The sequence below is a fragment of the Alligator sinensis genome, unplaced genomic scaffold (genome assembly GCF_000455745.1).
Source record: "Alligator sinensis unplaced genomic scaffold, ASM45574v1 scaffold125_1, whole genome shotgun sequence".
NCBI classification, from domain to species: Eukaryota; Metazoa; Chordata; order Crocodylia; family Alligatoridae; genus Alligator; species Alligator sinensis.
Genome location: NW_005841893.1, coordinates 2243767 through 2265948, shown reverse-complemented (window position 1 = coordinate 2265948; position 22182 = coordinate 2243767). Strand labels below are relative to the sequence as shown.

At 46.2% G+C, this 22182-nt stretch overlaps 1 protein-coding gene across 2 annotated transcripts in view; it reads left to right on the top strand.

Annotated features, from left to right (window-relative positions):
- Positions 1-3600: 3600 nt before the first annotated feature.
- The window catches only part of LOC102381287 (ATP-binding cassette sub-family G member 2-like), a 76246-nt gene continuing 57664 nt past the window's right edge, over positions 3601-22182 (top strand). For both annotated transcript variants that reach the window (XM_025197230.1, XM_025197229.1), the window contains exon 1: positions 3601-3885. The gene's annotated coding sequence lies outside the window, so the exon portion shown is untranslated. The remainder of the gene's footprint in view (positions 3886-22182) is intronic.

Here is a 22182-nt window from a genome sequence, read left to right as displayed (position 1 = left end):
TCCACTTGCACTTTCACAGTAGTTAGGAAATGGCTGCTAAGTTATTCTGTAATCAGAGCATTTGTCCTTTAATGAATATCACTCTGATCCACTGGTTTCTTTATGCCCCCAGGAAGAAAAGAGAGTGGCTGCGTTCCAACACCAATGAGTTATTTCCCTAGTTGGTTCAATTGCTTGCATGAGTCTTGGTAAAAGTTCATTAGAAGGATTTTGGGATAGAAGCCAAGGTAAAAAAATTCCTGGCTCTAATGTTGCATACAAGAAGTTGTGTCCCTTATAAGGGATTGTATCCTTTTCCAAACAGCCTGTGTAACAGGGCTACCCTGCACCACAGTGGAAAGAGACCCTCATCTTGCGTGTAGGGCAGTATGCCAAAGGTTTTGCTGGGCAGGTGGTGCATGGGACTGGCTAAAAATAAAGTTCCTCACTGCAACTGAACAGAAGCACACATACATAGAGGTGCAAATATGGGCATGTATTGCCATGCCATAACATGGTTACAAATTTAGAATCAACACATATGTGAGAACACCTGCCACTCCCCTGATCTTATTTCCTGGTGATGGGCTGAGGAAAGGGTTCAGTCTCAGCTTTCTGAACCTTTCTGTAGCTTCCCCTAAAAAAACAGTTACTCTTGGGAGTGTTAGCATGGTGCCTCCTTTGGGGAAACACATTTAAGAGGAATTATCTCTACCCCCTTGAATTAAAATGTTGTTCCTGAGAGGGTGGATCATGTGCAATTCATGTGCCAGAATTTTCTGCACCAAAAGTTCAGACTCTTTAAAGCACTCCTTGGTGCACATCTATGTATGCACCCTGGTCAGGAGCAAACCGAGCCTGACAGCAGCCCAGTCCAAGGCTGCTCCTGCCAGGCTCTGCCCCCCTGCAGCAGCCCAGGGGAGCTCCAGGCTCCCCAGGTCCCAGCCCCAGGCTGGTAGGGGGCATAGGGGATAAGCCCTGAGTTCTAGAGCAGGGGCAGGCAAAATGCAGCCCGGGGGCCAGATGTGGCCTGCCAGGCCATTCTATCTGGCCTGTGGGCCCCCTAAAAAAATTAGAAAATTAGTATTTATCTACCCCTGGCTGCCTATCATGTGGCCCTCGATGGCTTGCCAAAACTCAGTAAGCGGGCCTCACTAATTCCATGGAGTACATATGGGCCAAGTGAGCAGTAATCCTGTTCCTACACTCCAAATGATTTGCAAAGCCATTAGTTCTTGGAGAACAGCCACTCTCTGTCCTCATTATCTGAGCTCCCTCACATCCTCCATTTTACTTAGATTGGGCATATCTACACATGCATTTACTCTGGGCTAAATTTACTTTGTAGTAAATTGCTCTGGAGTAAGCACTTTCAGACCAGTGTCTACACATACGAGGATTAGGAAGAAGATTTGCTGCTCTTTGCACCTGGTTTTCCTGCAGTCCTGCAATGGACCTATGCTGCCACTCGGGGGAGCTTGGAGGGAGCACAGGGCCAGGAGACCGCTTTTGGGGCAGGGGTAATGTTCTGCTGCTGGGATGAGGACAATGTTCCCTACCCAGCTATGTGATTACAGAGCTGGGCGTGGGGAACCGACTGGGGAGCTTGTTTCCCACCCAGCTCTGTGATTGTGGAGCTGAGTGGGGAACAAGTTTCCCAGCCTGTTTCCCCCCCTTCCCAGCTCCGTGCTTGTAAAGGTGGACAGGGAACAGGCTCCCCTGCACCTGGCAGCAGGGAGCTCCCAGTGCCAGCTCCGCAACCATGGGGCCGATGTTGGGAGATCCTTATCTCGCAGCCAGAGCTCCGTGGTCATGGGGCTTGCTCTGGGAGACCCTTATCTCCCAGCTTGAGCTCTACAGTCGTGGAGCCAGCACTGGAAATAAGGGTCTTCTAAACCGAGCCCTGCGACCACCCTCCAGCTGGGAGATAAGGATTTCAATCTCAGAGCAGGGGCCTTGGAGCTCCCTGCTCCTGGGGTAGGGGGGCATAGTCCCTGCCTGGCCTCGTGTGGTGGAGCCCACTCCAGCAGCAGGCAGCTTCTGGGGGCAGGGAGTTATCTCCCATCCCCTGGTGGACGGCTGACCAAGAACAGATTTTGCTCTCCGTCAGGCATCTATACAAGCGCTACTGCACTGTTACTAATCTTGAGTAAATTAGCGACTTGCATTTGCAGGTAGCAAATTTAATCAGTATTAGGGAGATTTACTGTGTAGTAAGCATATGCACGTGGAGATGCACATGCTTACTTTGAAGTAAACTATGCTGATGCTAAATTAAGTATCTCATGTAGATGCACCCAGTGGGTTGTTATGTTACCATGGTTTAGCACTCATTTACTGTGGTTGGGGAGTGAAGACAAACAATTACAACAGATCAGCTGATGCACAGTAAAACTCTGTCTCCTTTCAATATGCTATAATTTTGTCGGTCTGCCCGTCTGTCCATACCCTCATTATTTTCATCTGTTAAAGAGTACTTTGTCCCACCCTTTGTTGTATTGCCAATTTAGATTCTAAACTCCTCAGGACAGGTGCCATCTCTCACTATGAATTTTATGTAGTGCCTAGCACAATGATTTTGGTGAGGGTCTATAGACACTACTGTAATAATAAACGTAAGTAAATTGCTATCACCAGAACACTGAGTTGAGATGTGACATTAAAAATCCCAAGGGTTCAATAATTTGTCTGTTCCTGCATAACAGGATTGGTTTTGATACCACACATTGTTAGCACCAAAAATGAATTGGCAGTTTATAGCAACATCAGCTAAGACATATTCATCCTTCAGAACTTCTGTTCTCTACATATCAATTATTATTAATACTATTTTTAACAGAAACACATTATGCAGATCATTTTGATCCTATAAGATATCTACAAACTCCACCCCTCTGAGTTCTCAAATCCAGACTTCAACCACTTATTTCAAAGATGTAGATTCTGATGCAACCACTAAGGTATAGCTGTATCATCCCAGTATAGCACAAGACAGTGCATCTCACTGTGGTACCCGCTACTGCTGTACTGGGACGGTGTAAACCTGCTCAGGAAAATATGGACATTATAGTCAGATCCAATATGAAGCTAAATGGGATTCAGCTTTATATAGTTCACAAAAGATCTAAAGTGATTTTGGTTCCTGTGCCTGAATGATGTTAAGAACATATGTTTTGTTATAAATACATGGCCAGAGCCCTGGGTATATACATGGAATGTGAAACCTGTGTGGTACAACCACATTTTCAGAAGCGCTCAGTGCCCAGTGCAGGTCATCATGCTGTGCTCTGGCTACTTACTGGTGTGTCTAAGTGGAAGCTAAGCCCCTTCTCAAAACTGGCTATCAAAACTGGGGAAGGCTGAAGGAAAGTACTGCTGACAAAAATCAGGCTATAGGACAGCCACAAGTTAAAAGCTCATCTAGTTGCAGTGAGGCTGAAAAGCCATTTAATAAAGTCATTGTTACGTTCCAGGTCTCAGGATGCATGGGCACCAGAGTAACAGAAGCCAATGCCTGATCTGTGGCAGGGACTCTAAATATAATTATCTTAATGTCAACACCATAACCTTAGATTTATGTGGGTGAGGCTGCTCCTTTCCAATCAAAAGCCTTGCTGGAAGCCCTGCCTTCATCTGTCCCTACTTTGCCTCCCATAAGCTATTTGTGATAAACAGCTCACTCGTCTCTGGAGTTTGTATATAATTTAGCATGGCCCCAAGGAAGGCAGTGTTTTTATTTTGTGATTTAGCTGACTATGGATCTATTTGCTAGTCTACAGGTAAGCCATTTGGCTTTTGACTCCCAAGTGAGTTCTGCAAAAACAGAGTGACTTCATACCAGAGTGCAGTGAGGTTTTGTCAACAGATACTGAGCTGAACGTTCAGAATGGCCACAGGCATCCTCAGGTGAGTGCAGGAGAGATGTATGCACAGGAATAGATTTGGGCTTGCACTGTGGTCCTGTTGGGATAGATGGGTCAAGAAGCCAGTATCTTCCTACTAAGGAGCCTTGCTGGCCCCTTGTACACACCTCTTCTGTAATGCCAAACAATTCTGTCACACAGTATAAATTAGAGCAGCTCCTGACTTCTAGTTCCCAGATAACTCCAGAATTCAGGCTGTAGTCACTCTTTTTGCCCATTGTGCCCAATTGGTAGCAGCTGAGTTCAGTTTCTCTGCTCACAAATGTTTAGCTCCACTCAGGTCTCAGGTTAAAGATTAGAGCAATTGTTTTTTCAAAGGTGATGGCCAGGTGTCCAAACAGTGTAGAACACTTGGAAGGATAACTGTGTGCAAATAAGCAGGGCAGTGGGTACACATAGGAGATCAGAGACAATGACAGGCAAGAATCTGGTAGTACTGATTATCCGCTGAAGGTGTTTAGTTGGGGCCCCATTACTTTCTGAGCACTTCAGTGTCTTATAGTTCTAATTCTAGTACACCCCTTTTACAGATGAGCAATGAATGCCATTTCTTTAGCACCCTCTAGGCACAGACAAAAGTGCAGCTCCCAGGCCTAACTCAGGATGCTTCACAGAAAGTGTCATGAGTTAGAACGATCCTCCTGACCCAACAATTTGGAGCCAATCCAGGGAGGCCTCTGCAGCCTTTTCTCCTAGGTCTGCCCCCCTCCCCCAACTCCTGTGCTGTCTCAGGATGGAAGGGGAAGGAGGCAGGGGAGGGAGGTCCATTCTGGGGTTTCCCCAGGCATGCTGGAGGAGGGTGGGTGGATTGGAGTCTCCACGAAACTCCACCCCACCAAGCACTGGGGTCCAGGCTGTGCTGCAGCAGCCTAGTGCTGGAGCAGACAGAAATTAAGGCACTGTGCTTTGGGGCACCTTCATTTAGACCCTCATACAGTGAGAGTTAATGTGTCACATAACTGGAACACTCTGCAGCTGTGCTCTTCTGTTAGGGCACAGCTTTAGAGAGCTTTCAAGGGGCGATCATGCAACAAATATAATTTCTGTCTGCACCTTCAGTATGCTCTCTTTTATACCTCAAAGAGCTGACATTCTGGAAGACAGGCAGGCAAAACAGGAATTGCTGGACAATCTGAAGAAGTTGCAACGATTCTGAATTCCTTGCTATTTATTCCTTACTATTCCTTGCTATTCCCTATTTATTGCTTGCTATTCCTATTCCTTGCTATTTATTAAATCAACTCCTATTTGTCCTTGCTATTTATTCCTTGCTATTTATTTATCAACTCCTTTCTGATGGGCATCACAAGGGAAAATGTGGTTTTAGAAAGACTTGGCAGGCCCAATCCCTCTCCCATTTTAACCAGTGAAAAGCTACCTAGTGATTTTGGTGGGACTTCTATGAGGCCCAGAGGTCCCCATTTAGTAAGGTATTTAAACCCCAGCTTCACTTTAAAATAAAGTGAGGATTACATTCACAAGCTGACATTTTACTCAGCATAATTCTATTGTTTTGAGACAGAGAGATGCCCACTATTATTACTAATCCACACAAAACTTTACATGAATAATCCAGCTGACATGACTGTGATGGCCCACATGCTTAAACTATGAACCTGCTTGAGTATGTTGTTGAATCAAGTCCTTAACGAGCAGAGTCTGCAGATTTTACTGGATGGGTGATATATATGTTTACCAGAAACAATAACAGTTAGCGGAGATCTCAAACAATATTTTCTTTCTTTTTCCAAATCACAAGAATACTTACAGTAAACAAAATGCTGCTATTTAATGAAAATATGGTCACTGTGATTACTTTCATAGAGCCATGTGTAACATTTTACACACAAAGAAACACACAAAAGGAGATAAACTCAAGACCCATAACTTTGAAGAACTGTAGCTGTTTCCTGTTTGCTCAAGTGTATTTTGTTACAGTGTAATTATGAGTTGAGAATTAAGGATGATATAGGGAATATGAATATGACTACCATCTTCACCATATGAAAGAATGGAAAAACAGAACAAGGGTGTCATTATTTCTTTTCATTCACCCACATTTTCATCCAAAGTTAATAATAACATTTAAAGATAAGAGACTGTCAAGTACTTTGTTTTATATATGAGCCAGTCAGCTGGGGCACTTGGATACCTACTGCTTTGGAGTATCAGCTTTCCATATATGATATATCCTGGCACAGCCAGGCCCTTGCATTATCCCCAGTACCTTAAGGGTACTCAATTAACTGGCAGCCAAGGATAAACTAGCTCCATCCATTTTTTCCTTAGCTTTGCCTTCAGTGTTCCAGGCAGAGGGGTAACTGAACAAGGTAAATCTGCTTGGCAATGGATCTGAAGATGCCAAGGCTGGTTTGTGGCACTATGGAGGCACAAAGATATCAAAGTCCTTCAGCTCCGGTTGTGGGTATTCAGCACCTCCAACGATCAGGAAACTTTATTAGAGAGTGAGAAGGAGAAAGAGTTTGTCTAGCCTGAAAAAATAAAAACCTGTTTTCTAAAGACAAAGGAAAGCAATCATGTTTCAGAAGCAGACATCTCTTTCAATTGTCTGTGGAAGAGCACAGGAATAAAATGAACACCACTAGAGCAGTGTCCATCAGCATGAAAGATAAACAGCCCCATCTGGTGGTAATCCTGGGACACTGAATTTTTGCTTCAGTCTCAGATGAAAACATGAAAGTAACAGGTGAAATAGGATAGCTCTAGTGTCTTGCCTGTGATGCTAATGGAAAACCTCAGTGTGCATAGATTTGCTTTTCATGCTATGTTATATTTTCCAGTTGTAAAGGGTTACAGTAGTTGTAGGATGCCCTGACATGATAAATGGTAGAACAACCAAGTAACACAGTTTGAAAAATGAGAGAACAAGATTATAAACAAGCAGAGAAAAAGAAAATGGCAATTAAACAAAACAGACCCTCCCTCTAAAAAAACACAGACATGTGAGAGCCCCCAGAATGAAGCAGAACATTTTTTTTCATGATTAGGAGAGATGGGAAGCTCAGAGAGCTCTACCATTTTTTGCTCTTAAAAAGGCAAAGATGTTAATTTGCATGGAACATTTTACTGTAGACAGTAGCCATTTTTCTGTACATAGTGTGATGAACTGACTGTGCTGGTTATAAAATATAGGACCACTACCCATTGGTAACAAGACCAAATTATGTATGATGCAGAAAAGGCTGAAAGTCAATTGTGACCCTGTCCCTAACAAAATTAATTTTAATGAGGAGGTAGGTGGTAGAATAGGGAAAGGACAGATTAAAGGCTATTTAGATAAAATAGATGCATTCAAATTGGTAGGACATGATGAAATTCATTCAAATATACTTAGTAACTGACTGAAATAATCATTGAATTACTGGCAGCAATGGAAAAGAGGGAGGACTGCAGAAAAGCAAGCAGAATATTTTAAGAAAGAGAAAAATTAGGACCCAAAAGATTATAGACCAGTCAATCTAAGCTCTGGAAACAACAAAATATTAATTTGTGTGTACCTAGAAGACAGTAAGGTGATAAAAAAACAGCCAGCATGATATTGTGAAAACAGAGTGTGTCAAACTAACCTAATTTCTTTCTTGTACAAGAAATCCAGTGATTCATAGTAACTGGTTATTAGATAAAAGGGAAATAGTAAATGTGATGTATTTTGACTTCATTAAAGCTTTTGACACTATACTACATGACATCCTTCTAAACAAGCTGATGAATAATGATCTAGATACAATTACTATGGCTAAGTACAGACAAAAAGCCCAGAGCTGAATTGATTCAGTCTTTGCAAGTTAGTTTAAAATGCATAGATTAAATTGAAACAGAAGTGAACAGATATTTACCTTTGATTCAGGTAATGCAGCCACATGCCTACAGTGGCTCAGGTCAGAAGCCAGGAGGCACTCTCTGGCACATAGCTAGCATAGGCTGTGTGTTTGCTTCCTCTTCCTGCTGCCCCCAACCTCTCTGGGATTTGCAGTTCACAATCACAACAGCAGGATCCTGCAGGGTTGCTCATCACTTCTTCTTGCTTCCACGTGCCTCTGGGATTTGTAGTCCACAGCCACAGCAGCAGAAAATTTGAGTGAGGGAAGGGGTGTTTAACCTCCCTTCCTGTCCTCAAATTCCATCCAGGGTTTTCCTGGCTGGGGGGTAGTCCCTCACTCCTCCCCCTGCAGACTTGGCTGCATCCCCAGCCAGGCTTGCGCCCCACGCCCTTGTCAGCCAGCCCTCACTGCTCCAGCTGGGCAGCAGAGAGGTGGGGCTCTCCGGAGCAGACAGCACAGTTCAGCCCAGGGCTGGAAAGCATGCTGGGATGTGGGGGGACTGTGATTTAACTTGAACTGGGAAGGGATCTGAGACAGAAGTTTCATAAACCAATTTGACTCAAATCAGTTAAGCTTGACACTACATTCAACCAGGTTTATTTTAAATCAGTTTCATCCTTTTTTTTAACTGGTTTATGTGCACTGAACTTCTGTTCTGTTACAGGTTTAAACCAGTTTCCAATCACTTAAAACGTTTTATGTGTACCTTCTGTCCCAAGCCTGTAAGATGAAGGCATAGCTGGTTGAAAATTGCTTGCAGTGAGTAGTCATTAATGGTTCAATGTCAAATGAGGAGAACATTTCAAATAAGGTGTCTCAGGGTCTGTCCTGACCTAAGTAATATCTAAGATTTCATTAACATTGTGGATGACTGAGTAGACAGTACACTTCAAAAGTGTATGATTGATATTAAGCTGCAAATGGTTACCGGCACTTGGGAGGACAGGTTCAGAATTCAGAACAATCTTCACAAATTGAGGATATGGTTAGAAATCAACAAGTAAAAGACAAGCAGAAACTGTTACACATAAAATAAATCAAGTATGTAAATCTAAAAGGAGAAATAACTGGTTAGAGAGCAGTATGGCAGAAATGGATCTGGTGTTATGGTGGATCACAAACTGAATGTGAGTCACCAATGTGAGGTAACAAAGGCAGCACAGCACATCTCATTTTAGGATGTATTAAAAGAAGTATCATACAAGGCACAGGAGGTAATTATTCCACTTGGTGCTGATAAAGCTTCAGCTGAACTATTGTGACTAATTTGGGCACCACTTCTCTGGAGAGTTGTCCAAATCAGAGTAAAAGGAGTGATAAGGAGTTCAGAGACACGGCTAGTACGGTGTGCGAAATAGGCTGTATTCAATTCAGATTCGGATTTGGCCTGAATTGGGGACAGCGATTCAATTTGTTGATTCAGATCACTGTCCTGATTCAATTCAGCTGAATCTGAATCTGAATATTCAATGCTGATTCAGAGGATCAGTAATTTGGCCATAGACACAACTTTAAATGTTTTTTCTACATACTTTGAGGTACCAGGCACAGCTCGTGAACACTGCGATGGTGGGGTGGATAAAGCGTCCCACAGGAGCATAGCCCCCTCCCCCCATGCTTGGTGGCAAACCTGGAAGTGGACCCCGGGTGCCCCCCCAGATGCAGGAGGCACCAGTCACTGAGCCAGGGAGGCATGGGGAGGCCCCCCTGTGTGCTCCCCGGTAGACCTGGAAGTGGGCCAGAAGTGCTGTTGGTCCACTTCCGGGTCTGTTGCTGAGTGTGTTGGGGATGCCCCAGCATAGCCCCCTCCCCCCATGCTTGGTGGCAAACCTGGAAGTGGACCCCGGGTGCCCCCCCAGATGCAGGAGGCACCAGTCACTGAGCCAGGGAGGCATGGGGAGGCCCCCCTGTGTGCTCCCCGGTAGACCTGGAAGTGGGCCAGAAGTGCTGTTGGTCCACTTCCGGGTCTGTTGCTGAGTGTGTTGGGGATGCCCCCCTACCCCCCACACTCCTGTGGGATGCTCCATCTGCCCCACCATCTCAGCATTCATGAACTGGCTGGTACCTTTAGGTATATAGAAAAAACATTTAAAGCCGTGTCTATGTCCAAATTGTTGAATTTTTCCAAATCTCTCCAAATCGATTTGGAGGGCTCCAATTTGCTTTGGAGAGATTAAAGGGTTTCCTGTTTCGATTTGGTTTTGGAGATTCGGCCACCAAATTGAGCCAAATCTCTGCCAAATTGAGTCAGCGACTGAAGCTTCTCACAGCCCTAATGGCCAGGGCATTTTTCTACCCATCTGTGATTTTAAGTTCTTTCATAGAATCATAGAAGTAGGGTCGGAAGGGACCTTGTAGATCTTCAAGTCCAACTCCCTGCCTGGGCAGGGGAGAAACTGGGCTCAAGGGACCCCAGCCATGTAGGCATCGAGCCACTTCTTAAAGACCTCCAGAGTAGGAGCCAGCACCACTTCCCTTGGAAGTTGGTTCCAGATCCTAGCCGCCCTGACTATGAAGTATTTCCTACAGATGTCTAATCTGAACCTACTCTCCAACAACTTGTGGCCGTTATTTCTTGTTATCCCGGGGGTCGCTGGGGGAAACAAGGTCTCCCCCAAACCCTTCTGGTCCCCCCTAGTGAGTTTATAGACTGTCACAAGGTCCCCCCTCAGCCTTCTCTTGTGAAGGCTGAACAGGTTCAGGTCCTGTAGCCTCTCATGGTAGGGTCTGCCCTGCTGTCCCCGGATCATGCGGGTGGCCCTCCTCTGGACCCTCTCAATGTTGTCCACATCCCTCTTGAAGTGGGGCGCCCAGAACTGGACACAGTACTCCAGCTGTGGCCTGACCAGTGTCATGTAGAGGGGGAGGATCACCTCCTTGGCCCTACTTGAGATGCACCTGTGGGTGCACGATAGGGTCCGGTTAGTCCTGCCGACCGTGACCTCGCATTGTCGGCCCATGTTCATCTTGGAGTCAATGAGCCCTCTCTAGACCCAGTGTTGACAGTACTGTCCACAAATTTCAAAGGGTTTTCAACTGCAAAAAAAGAACTGATTGCAAATCTATGTAAGAAAGTCCAGCGTGATGTATTGTGCCTACAAGAGATGCACCAAGGGTCTCATAATAACCACCTTTCAATACCTGGAATGACTATGGCAATTTAGACAGCAAAAGCAATTTGGAAGTGCAATATTTGTTAAAACTGGAACAGTCATAAACTCTATAGCAAAGATTGAAGAAAACAACATTGATATCCTGACTGTTGAACTCAATGGAATTACAATCACTTCAGTTAACAAACCACCCAACATGAATTTTGCCTTTACAGATACACCAGGGTTCACTCAGAACAAAACATGGGTGATCATTGGTGACTTTAACAACCACAGCATGCAATGGGGTTACAGTGAGACCAATAACGATAGTGAAGGAGTAGAAGCTTGGTTGGATGCATACCAGCTGAGCCTGATCCATAACCCAAAGCTACCTAAATCAGGGGCAGGCAATTATTTTGGTTGGAGGGCCACTTAATGAGGTTTGGTTAGCTGTTGAGGGCTTCATGGGTAGTCCTGCCCTTTGACGGTTGCCCCGCCACCTGGTTGCCATCTTGGGGCTGAAAGTCCCACCCTTAACCCCTAACCTTTGACACTAGACGTCCTTCCCCTTGCCCCCTGGAAATACTCCTTTTGGGGGTGGGGGGTTGCCATCTTAGAACCAGAAAAAAACCAAATCGTACACTAAAATACATTATAGTAGGTGTCTGACTTTGAATTTTATTACAAAAAATATCTTTGTCATGATTTGTGTTTGTGTACTATATATAGAGGTGATTGCATAATAAGTTAAAAATAAATTCTTAGTCTTTTATATTGTCTATGGGGTGTGGTTGGGGGTGTGTGGTGGTGTGTGTGTATGGTGGGGGTGTGGTGGGGGGTGTGTGTGTGTGTGTGTGTGTGTGTGTGTGTGTGTGGTAGGGGTGTGTGCATGTGTTGTGGAGGCATAGGCAACACATAGTGGGGCACAGGAGGGCACATGCCCCCGAGATTGGCCTCCACTGAAGCACCACCAGCTTCTGTGAGGGAAGCCCCAGGCACAGGAGACAGCTGCCTTCCCCACCCCAGCTGGCTCCCATGCCTGGGGCTTCCCTCCTGTGCTGCGTGAGAGGGGTGTCTATGATACAGATGGCCCGGTGGGGGCTGTGCTCCTCACTGTGATGCACAGCACTGGCCAGAGCCAGGCACCAGTGCTGAGCACCAGCACCTGCTGCTGCTGCCCGTACTGCTTGCCAGGGCTGCGCACCATGGGGGGAGTGTGGGATGAATCCCCTTACCCCTTCTTCCCTCACACCCCCACCCTGCTCAGCTGAGCTCCGCACTGCTGCTGCCCATCTGGGCATGGGCTCCATGCTGCTGCCAGCCCTATGCTCTGTGCTCTGGCCCAGCTGCAGCCCCACCCTCACCCCACTTCCCTATGTGCTGCCCAGAGGGAGCAGGACACTGGGGAAGCCTGCAGCAGCAGCTCTACCTGGTGCTAGCGGGGCCAGGTCCTTCTGCCCACGAGGGTGGGAGCAAGGCATAATAGGGTATGTTGGGGGTGGATGTAGGTCCTTGCTCCCACCCTTGCAGGCAGAAGGGCTGGGTGGAGTACAATTCATTGGGGGGCACCATGAGCCAGATAAAAGTGCCTGGCACGGGCATCTGGCCCGTATATTTTGCCTGCTGCAACAAAGTGTAGAAGGGACAAGAAGAATCACACCTGCAAAGCCAGCAGGGAGTGGTGAAACAGTGGTGAGAAATGGCGCCAAGTAAGAAGACAAATGCTGGGAAAACCCCAATGCTGGCATGGTCATGCTTCATAAGTGTATGCCACCACCGTTTGATGGGAAGGAACCCCACACCCAGATTAAAAAAAGTCTGGTCTGTGGAGATGGACAGACCATAAGTGAGGTCCAGAAGCTCCGGGAGGGGCAAATGGTGGAGAGCAGCCTGTTGGCAGCAAGCCCACTGAGACAACTTGGAGGAGCCGAGCGACTTACCAGCAGGACTGTCCTGGCCATCGGGAATAGATGACTGGGACCTGAGCAGGGAAGATAGAGACGTTAGTCAAGAGGAGTTGTGAGTACAGTGGGGTAAGGATAGCTCACAGTGAACCATTCTGACCGTGGATCCTAAGATCAGAAGGGTCTCACAGGACAACGACCGTGTGGTTCAACACTGGGCTGAAGACTGTAAGAGTGGATTAAGATGTGGAGTAATCTTTGAGTTGTGTATGGTTTTGTTTTATGCATTATCTACCTCAGAAGGCAGTACAAGAAAGGGTCCTTGTACCCTTGACCATCTATTCAAGACCTCAGAGGTTGGCATAAGACAGCCTGTAGAAGTTGGTGCCAGGGCTAGATTAAGGACAACATGCATGAGGATTAAGAGCTTCCTCCCAATTTATATTTAAGAACAAGTACTGGCAGGCCAGAGTGGTTGGCCTTACTCCAGTTCTGGTTATACCAGGCTAAGAGCAAGCTGTCTGGCTGTAGGGGAACTGAGACCGAAAGAGATAAAGTGGAAAAGTTCAGGTGCGCCTCATGAGATAGACACAGGTACTTCCACATTGGTGCATTGGCTGGGAATGAAAAAAATACCCAACCTTGGAGGTAGATCAGGAAATGGATGTGAATATGATAGGGCAGATGGATGTATTAGGACAAATGCTACAGGCTGTTATAAAAGTGTTGGAAGTGCAACAACAACGGGCACTCCAACAACAGGAATGGATTCGACATAATTGGTCCACTTTCAAAATGCATAAAATGTAAAAAGACGACGATCCGGAAGCTTATATCGAATCCTTTGAAAAAACAGCCCTGCAGGCAGGTTTAGATAAAGCACTATGGGCAAGCCAGTTAGGGTCGTTACTAATTGGCAAAGCACAAGCACTTCTGAGGGAAGATGCATATGATTACAATAAAGTTAAGGCAGCCATACTTTATAGATTGGAAATAATGCCTGACCACTACAGAGGGTTGTTTAGGGCAAAGAAAGTCTGAGGGGAACAGAAACCCAGGGTGCTGGTACAACTTAAGGGATCTCCTTGATAAGTGGGTACCACCAACCGTTTATAACAGGGAAGCTTTAGCAGACCAGATTTTATTGGAGCAATTTATAAAAGATTTAGAAGGAGAGACTCAAGTGTGGGTTGAGAGACATCTCTCCAGGACTTCAGAGGAAGCGTTAAGAATAGCAGCAGCTTTCACAGCTGCTGAAATTGAAGTGGTGAAGGAACGTCCACATGAAAACACAGGGTATATTGGGCTTCACAATGAACGCCCAAATAGAAGTACAGGGAATAATGGGCCCCATGAGGAGGAGCGATGCAGGGGCATGGTGAAGAATTCAGGAAAAGGGGTGTTGTGCTATAGGTGCGGGCATATAGGGCATATATTGAGAGAATGCTCTCAGAATGTGAATGAGAAGTGGAGATTGGGGAGAGTGAACCGCGAGTTCAAAGAAAAAGTGAGAGAGAAAGCAGTAATGTAGAAGCAATGGATTGTAGCTTTGGCTGTAGGGGAGAGAGAACGGTCTGGGATAAACCAGTGGTTACAGCCTGGGTAGCTGGGAAAGCTCTGCAAGCAACACCAGACACAGATTGCTCGCAAACGCTAGAGTGATTTGATACCATAAACATGCAATTAAATGGAGTCAGCCAGTGTGCATGTGATATATACATGGGGGGACCGACCAATACGAGAGGGGATTGGTAGAGATGAGGGTCGCCAGTAGAGCAGGATGGATGAAGGTGGAACTGATGCCTGAACTATATGGGGAAATGAAAATCGGTTGTGACTGGCCACCCTTATATGATGTACTCAATGAAGTAAAGAGGCAGAGCTAGCAAGAAAAGGCTGGCTCAAGGTGGAGGGGTGGTCGGCTGAGGGGGACATGGGTTCTTCCTCAGAGGATGAACCTATTGTGACTCTCGTAGGTAAGACTATGGGGCTCCAATTCAAAGTAGCCCAAGATGAAGAGTATGAATTTGCAGAGATTTGTGAGCAGGAGGTGTCGAGGGTGGAATACCAGGTGCTATGCCCCGAAATACAAGTAAGTGACCCACGTTACGAGATTTGTGGGGGGTTACTATACCATGTGAAAAAAGAGAAAGTCGGGGACGAAGAAGTATGGCAATTATTAGTGCCTCGTTCCTTCAAAAAGCTGGTATGGGAATTGGCTCACACATCGCTGATGGGGGGTCATTTTGGCCAAGACAATACAGTAATGAGGGTGAGCCAGTGGTTTTTTTGGCCAGGGATACACGCTGAAATTGCCCATAGATGTGAGGCATGTAAAGAGTGCTAGTTAGTGACGGAAAGGCACCTGTCATGAGTACCACTACAAGTAATGTCTATTATTGAAATGCCATTTGACCGAATTGGTTTAGATATTGTGGGACCATTGGTGAAAAGTAGCTCAGGGTATAAATATATTCTAGTAATAATTGACTATGTTACAAGGTACCCAGAGGCAATACCTCTGAGGATCACAACTGCTACAAAAATAGCAGAGGAACTTTTGAAGTGGGTCTCAAGAATGGGTGTGCTACATGAAATTATAACCAACCAAGGCACCAATTTTATGTCAGGTGTAATGAAGGCTATGTGCCTTATATTGGACATAAAGAAATTACGCACATCCATCTATCAACCCCAGACAAATGGCCTTGTAGAACTGTTAAATGGAATTATAAAGAGGAGGTTACACTGTTGTGCTCAAAAGGAGCCTCAGAAATGGGATTTATTATTAACACCTCTGCTATTTGTACTAAGCAATACACCACAGGCATTAACACGATTCTCACCTTTTGAGTTGGTGTTCAGTAACAAGCCCAGAAAGCTATTACAGGTAGTTCGAGAAAATTGGGAGAGCACAGGATACAAGGGCATGGAAGCACAGCAGTATAAACAAGCAATTATAGAGAGATTGAATAAGGCCAGGCAAATAGCAAGGGAAAACTTGGAAACAACACAGCAGTCCAAAAAAATAATTATGACCAGAAGGCAGCAGAAAGGAGTTTCAAAGTAGATGATAAGGTATTGGTTCTGCTCCCTATGTCCTCTAACAAGCTGTTAACAAAATGGCAGGGACCTTCTGAAGTAACTTGAAGGGCAAGCCCTGTGGACTACAAGGTGTACAAACCTGGGCATGTAAGGGAAAAACAGATATATCTTATTCATTTGTTAAAAGCTTGGAGGGAACCTGAGGGCTGGATGCTAACCCCAGAGGGGATGTGAGAGGAGCTGGGGCCAGAAATTATTGAGAAGGAAGAATGGAAAAAACAGGAAGAGTTGATACAGTGGGGTTGCAGTCTGATGTCTAGGCAGAAGGAAGAACTAGCCGTAGTAATATATAATTTTAGACATATGTTTAACAACAGGCCAGGGAAAGCCTAAGGGATAGCGTACCAAATACACACGCCAGAGGGGACTATTGTAAGGGAACATCGGTGGCCCGTATCTCACCACCTACAGCTGGAGATATTTAAGGAGATAAGTAAAATGAAAGAGCAAGGAATCATAGTCCCTTCAAGAAGTCCATGGCACAGTCCTATGGTCATTGTGCCAACATTGGATGGGTCCCTGATAATTTGTATTGATTTTAGACAAGTAAATGCCATGGCTCTTTTCAATGTCTTCCTGATGCCCCATGCATGATATATTTCAACGATAGATTTGCAAAAGGGTATTGGCAAATAACAATAGCCAAGAAAGATCAGGAGAAGATAGCTTTTGGGGCGCCTTGGGGGCTTTTCAAGTTTACGCAAATGCCTTTCGGGTTGCATGGTGCAGCAGCCACCTTTCAGCATCTCATGGATCACCTGTTAACCTCACATATGGCATACGCAGCAGCCTATATAGATGACATTGCCATTTATTCACAATCCTGGGACCAGCATTTATGCCATCTAAGAGCAGTATTAGATGAGTTAAGAAATGTGGGGATGACAGCTAACCATCGTAAGTGGACCCTAGGCATGAATGAAACCAATTACCTACCCTTCCAGGCAGGCAAGGGGTGATCTGCCCATTAGTTAGTAAGATTGAAGTGATAGAATAATATAGGCCACTGCAGACAAAAAGGCAAATGCAATCATTATTAGGCTTAGCTAATTATTATAGGAGGTTCATACCTCATTTTTTGGAGATAGCGGCCCCGCTGACAGATACCATATGTGGCCAAGTTAAAGGTACAATATGCTGAACAAGGGAGATGATCTCGGCATTTGAAAAGGTCAAAAGAGCTTTATGCAATAAAGTGTTGGTGATACAACACCAGATTTCTCTGAACTGTTCATTCTGCAGCTGCTGAAAACAGGGATATAATCCAGACCTCATACTTACCAGCAACACTGTCACTGTGCTAAGCAATAAAATGGTATTAGATTCTATCCCACATTCCCAATATCATCCACCTGGCATTCAGATCAAAGCTGCAGTAACACCTATAATGGTGCCATTTTGCTGATGTTTCAACCTTAAAAAGGCAAACTGGAAAGGCTTTTCAGAACACCTTGATGCCAGAGTCAAAACCATCAAACTATTCCCTGAGAACTGTGACCAATTCATAAAAGCTGTACAGAAATCTGCAAGGAAGAACATAGTGTAGAGTTATCACAGGAGTTATATCCCAGGCCTCACTCCACAAGCCACTGGCCTATACACAGATTACAGGTGATTGTATGGACTAGACCCTTTTTTCACAACACTGTCGCTACAGGTGGAGAGCTCATGTCATCCATACAGAAGAACAAAGGAAATCCTGGCAGATCCTGAGTAGACTGATATGCCACATAATAGTAAAAAAGACATGGGCAACAGTGCATAAACTAAGCAATTACCTACAAAAGGTAGATCAACATCATAATGACACTGTTAATCAAATTGCCCACTACATGCTTCTCAATTGAAAAAGCCCAAAAAACAAACAAAAAAACCCCCCTCTTGAACTGGAAAGGTACATGCACCCTACAGACCTGGGTTTTACAAGTCCCTTCTCAATGAGAGAGTTCAATGCTGGTAATGCACTGAAGACTGGGAAAGTAGGCAGCCTTGATGACATACTTATTGAACAAATCAGGCAATTCAGATCATGTACTTGAGAATGACTCCTCTTCTTAAACAGCTCATGCATAGTCAGTCAAAAAATCCCAAAGGTATGGCGACATGCCCAGGTAGTGGCACTTCTAAAGCCAGGGAAAGATCCGTCTGTCTCAAAGAGCTTCAGACCTATCTCTCTGCTATGCCACACACACATACTGTATAAACAACTGATACTGAACTGGCTTGCCCCATATGTGGATGAACACCTAATCCCCAAACAAGGCAGATTTCAACCTGGAAAATCAACACTAAGCCAGACGCTCAATCGAACTCAACATACTGAAGCCGGTTTCAAAAGAGGTCAAATCACTGGAGCTGTGTTCATCAACCTAACAGCCACCTACACTACAATTAACCATCAACAACTCCTCCACAAAGCCCTGGGAATGACAAAAGATCTATACCTTACAGAGCTGATAACCTCCTCAGAAACAGGTTTTTTTGTCAAACTGGATAAGAAGAAAAGCAGATGGATATGACAGAGCAATGGCCTCCCCCAAGGAAGAGTACTTGCACCATTGTTATAGAACATCTCTATAAATGATCAAGCAACTGATATGGAAACAGAAGCAGATGACCTCTGCATAACAGTCCAAAACACTGGCTTTGACCATGTTGAAAAATCCCTAAGTGAGGCACTAACTGGCTTAACCTCATACTACATTGAAAATCAGTTACACACCTACCCAGCAAAAACACAAGCATGTCCCTTCCATCTTGTGAAGTGAGAAATGTGGGGTAAAGAGAAAGCCCTGGAGACCAAAAACATTTGATACTCATCCCAGGTGCAAGGAGGAGCCCAGCTAGGGCTGGGAGCATCCCACTGCATTTCCGCAGTGTGTGCTCCCTGCAGATTGGTGGGGAGAATAGGAAGCCAGGTATTTCAGGCACTGGAAAGGCGCAGCCAGGAAAAGACCACAGTGTCCTGGAAAAGAGGATGCAAAAATATTCTCTGGTCATTGACATCCTGTGGCAAGCCACAGGTGAAAAGAGCTGGTCACCTGGCCAGGGTGGTCAAATGACCACCAATGAAAGCACAGACCGCAGCAACTTGGAGCCAATCTGGTCCCACCTCATGAAGATTCAAGCAGGACAGACCAAGGCTGAAGCTGATGACAAGGGGCTGCTGCACAGGCTTGGTGCTAGCAGCGCACTTTGGTCTTGAGCAGAGGACAGGACTTTCCCACCAACTAAGCGGAGAGATTGCCCTTCAGAGAAAGAAAGCTTGTACACTGTCTGCTGGCCTGCTGGGCATGGCTTTGATTTTTTCTTTTTTCTTTTTTGCTGTTGTTTCTTCTTCCTCCAAAAAGGGGCAAGAGGGAAGGGACCCTCCTCACAAAGTCCTGCTTGCTCTCCCACAAAGGAGCTGAGTTGGGGAGAACTGAGGTCTGTACAGGGTTGTTGTCCCCGTAGAAGAGCTAGGTCATTTGGCTCCAGATTCACCACAGGGGGAGATAGTGGTGTCAGCTGGTAGCCGCAAATTGATTTAAGTTGATTGAAATGTGGACCCTTGCTGAATTAATTTTAGTTGATTGAGATGTGGAACCTCGATGAATTGATTGAAATTGATTGAATTTTGTACACTTAGTGAATTGGGTTTGAAATTCATTGACTTATGAACCCTTAATGAGTTCATTGAGAGTGACTGAGTAAAAATTGCAATTTCAATAAGTGAAGAGTTTATCTAAATTTTATTTTATTGAAGCTGCTGGCCAACAGTGAATTCCTGGTGGAGGGATATTTTCCACCTGAACTTTAGCCAGGTAGACAGGCCCAGAACTTAACGACTACATACTCCTTTATAGACACTGAGACCATGTCCCAGCCCTGGAGGAAACCACAAACCTTCAACCAGGTGCAATGGCAGGGGCAGATGCCTTCCAACCAACTTTAAATTTAACGGGACAGATTTTACAACAGCAACAACAACAGATGGCTTGTCAGCTAGCACTAGACAAGAAAATAGTGCAAGAGGAACAGGTCCAGCACAACTTGACTGAGTTCAAGATGCCAAAATGACGTGGAATGATGACCCTGACTCATTCCTGGAAACATTCGAACAGGCTGCAGTCTCATCAGGGTTAGATAAAATGAAATGGGCCAGTTGGCTAGGGGTCGAGCTCAAGCAGCTACCAGTTGATGTCAAGGACCGTTGTTCAAGACTATGACAAAGTACTCGGGAACCAGCAGCGGGAAGGAAAGGATCCAGACACACGTGTGTCCCGCACGCACGTGTGCCCCTTACTAACTCACTGACCGGAGGCGGAAGCAGCAGCACCAGCAGAGGAATCAGCAGCGGGGGCAGCAACAGCTGATCCCCCAAAGGTAAGTGGGGCGGAGGGACCCAGCACAGCTGAGCCAGATCCGGAGGGGAAGCCCCCCGGGTCCCTTATAGCTGAGCCGGTAGGGAGCCGCACTCCCGAGCCACGCAGCATGAACAGAGCGCGCAAACAGGGTGGGCTAGAGAGGGGACTGTCCCCCCAAGCCAGGGAGCACCCCCGGGGCTAACCCTCGGGGAGCAGGCTCCGACGGCACCAGATCCCCCCAGCAGGGGAGTGTAGGGGGCGGAACTGCCAGCAGGCACTTCCGGGTAGACTGGGGCACCTGATTGGCTGTTGGGGCAGGGGCGGGAAATTCAAAGCCGTGGTGTGACGTAGTTCCCAGTACTCAGGAACCAGCGGAAGGGACCCTCCTCACAAAGTCCTGCTTGCTCTCCCACAAAGGAGCTGAGTTGGGGAGAACTGAGGTCTGTACAGGGTTGTTGTCCCCGTAGAAGAGCTAGGTCATTTGGCTCCAGATTCACCACAGGGGGAGATAGTGGTGTCAGCTGGTAGCCGCAAATTGATTTAAGTTGATTGAAATGTGGACCCTTGCTGAATTAATTTTAGTTGATTGAGATGTGGAACCTCGATGAATTGATTGAAATTGATTGAATTTTGTACACTTAGTGAATTGGGTTTGAAATTCATTGACTTATGAACCCTTAATGAGTTCATTGAGAGTGACTGAGTAAAAATTGCAATTTCAATAAGTGAAGAGTTTATCTAAATTTTATTTTATTGAAGCTGCTGGCCAACAGTGAATTCCTGGTGGAGGGATATTTTCCACCTGAACTTTAGCCAGGTAGACAGGCCCAGAACTTAACGACTACATACTCCTTTATAGACACTGAGACCATGTCCCAGCCCTGGAGGAAACCACAAACCTTCAACCAGGTGCAATGGCAGGGGCAGATGCCTTCCAACCAACTTTAAATTTAACGGGACAGATTTTACAACAGCAACAACAACAGATGGCTTGTCAGCTAGCACTAGACAAGAAAATAGTGCAAGAGGAACAGGTCCAGCACAACTTGACTGAGTTCAAGATGCCAAAATGACGTGGAATGATGACCCTGACTCATTCCTGGAAACATTCGAACAGGCTGCAGTCTCATCAGGGTTAGATAAAATGAAATGGGCCAGTTGGCTAGGGGTCGAGCTCAAGCAGCTACCAGTTGATGTCAAGGACCGTTGTTCAAGACTATGACAAAGTACTCGGGAACCAGCAGCGGGAAGGAAAGGATCCAGACACACGTGTGTCCCGCACGCACGTGTGCCCCTTACTAACTCACTGAATGGGGGCGGAAGCAGCAGCAGCAGCAGCAGGGGAATCATCAGCGGGGGCAGCAACAGCTGATCCCCCGAAGGTAAGTGGGGCAGAGGGACCCGGCACAGCTGAGCCGGATCCGGAGGGGAAGCCCCCTCGTAGTCTGCCGCCACGCAGCATGAACAGAGCGCGCAAACAGGGTGGGCTAGAGAGGGGACTGTCCCCCCAAGCCAGGGAGCACCCCCGGGGCTAACCCTCGGGGAGCAGGCTCCGACGGCACCAGATCCCCCCAGCAGGGGAGTGTAGGGGGCGGAACTGCCAGCAGGCACTTCCGGGTAGACTGGGGCACCTGATTGGCTGTTGGGGCAGGGGCGGGAAATTCAAAGCCGTGGTGTGACGTAGTTCCCAGTACTCAGGAACCAGCAGCAGGAAACATTCGAACAGGCTGCAGTCTCATCAGGGTTGGATAAAATGAAATGGGCCAGTTGGCTAGGGGTCGAGCTCAAGCAGCTACCAGTTGATGTCAAGGACCGATGTTCAAGACTATGACAAAGTACTCGGGAACCAGCAGCAGGAAGGAGAGGATCCAGACACACGTGTGTCCCGCACGCACGTGTGCCCCCTTACTAACTCACTGAATGGGGGCGGAAGCAGCAGCAGCAGCAGCAGGGGAATCATCAGCGGGGGGCGGAACCACTGAGCCCCC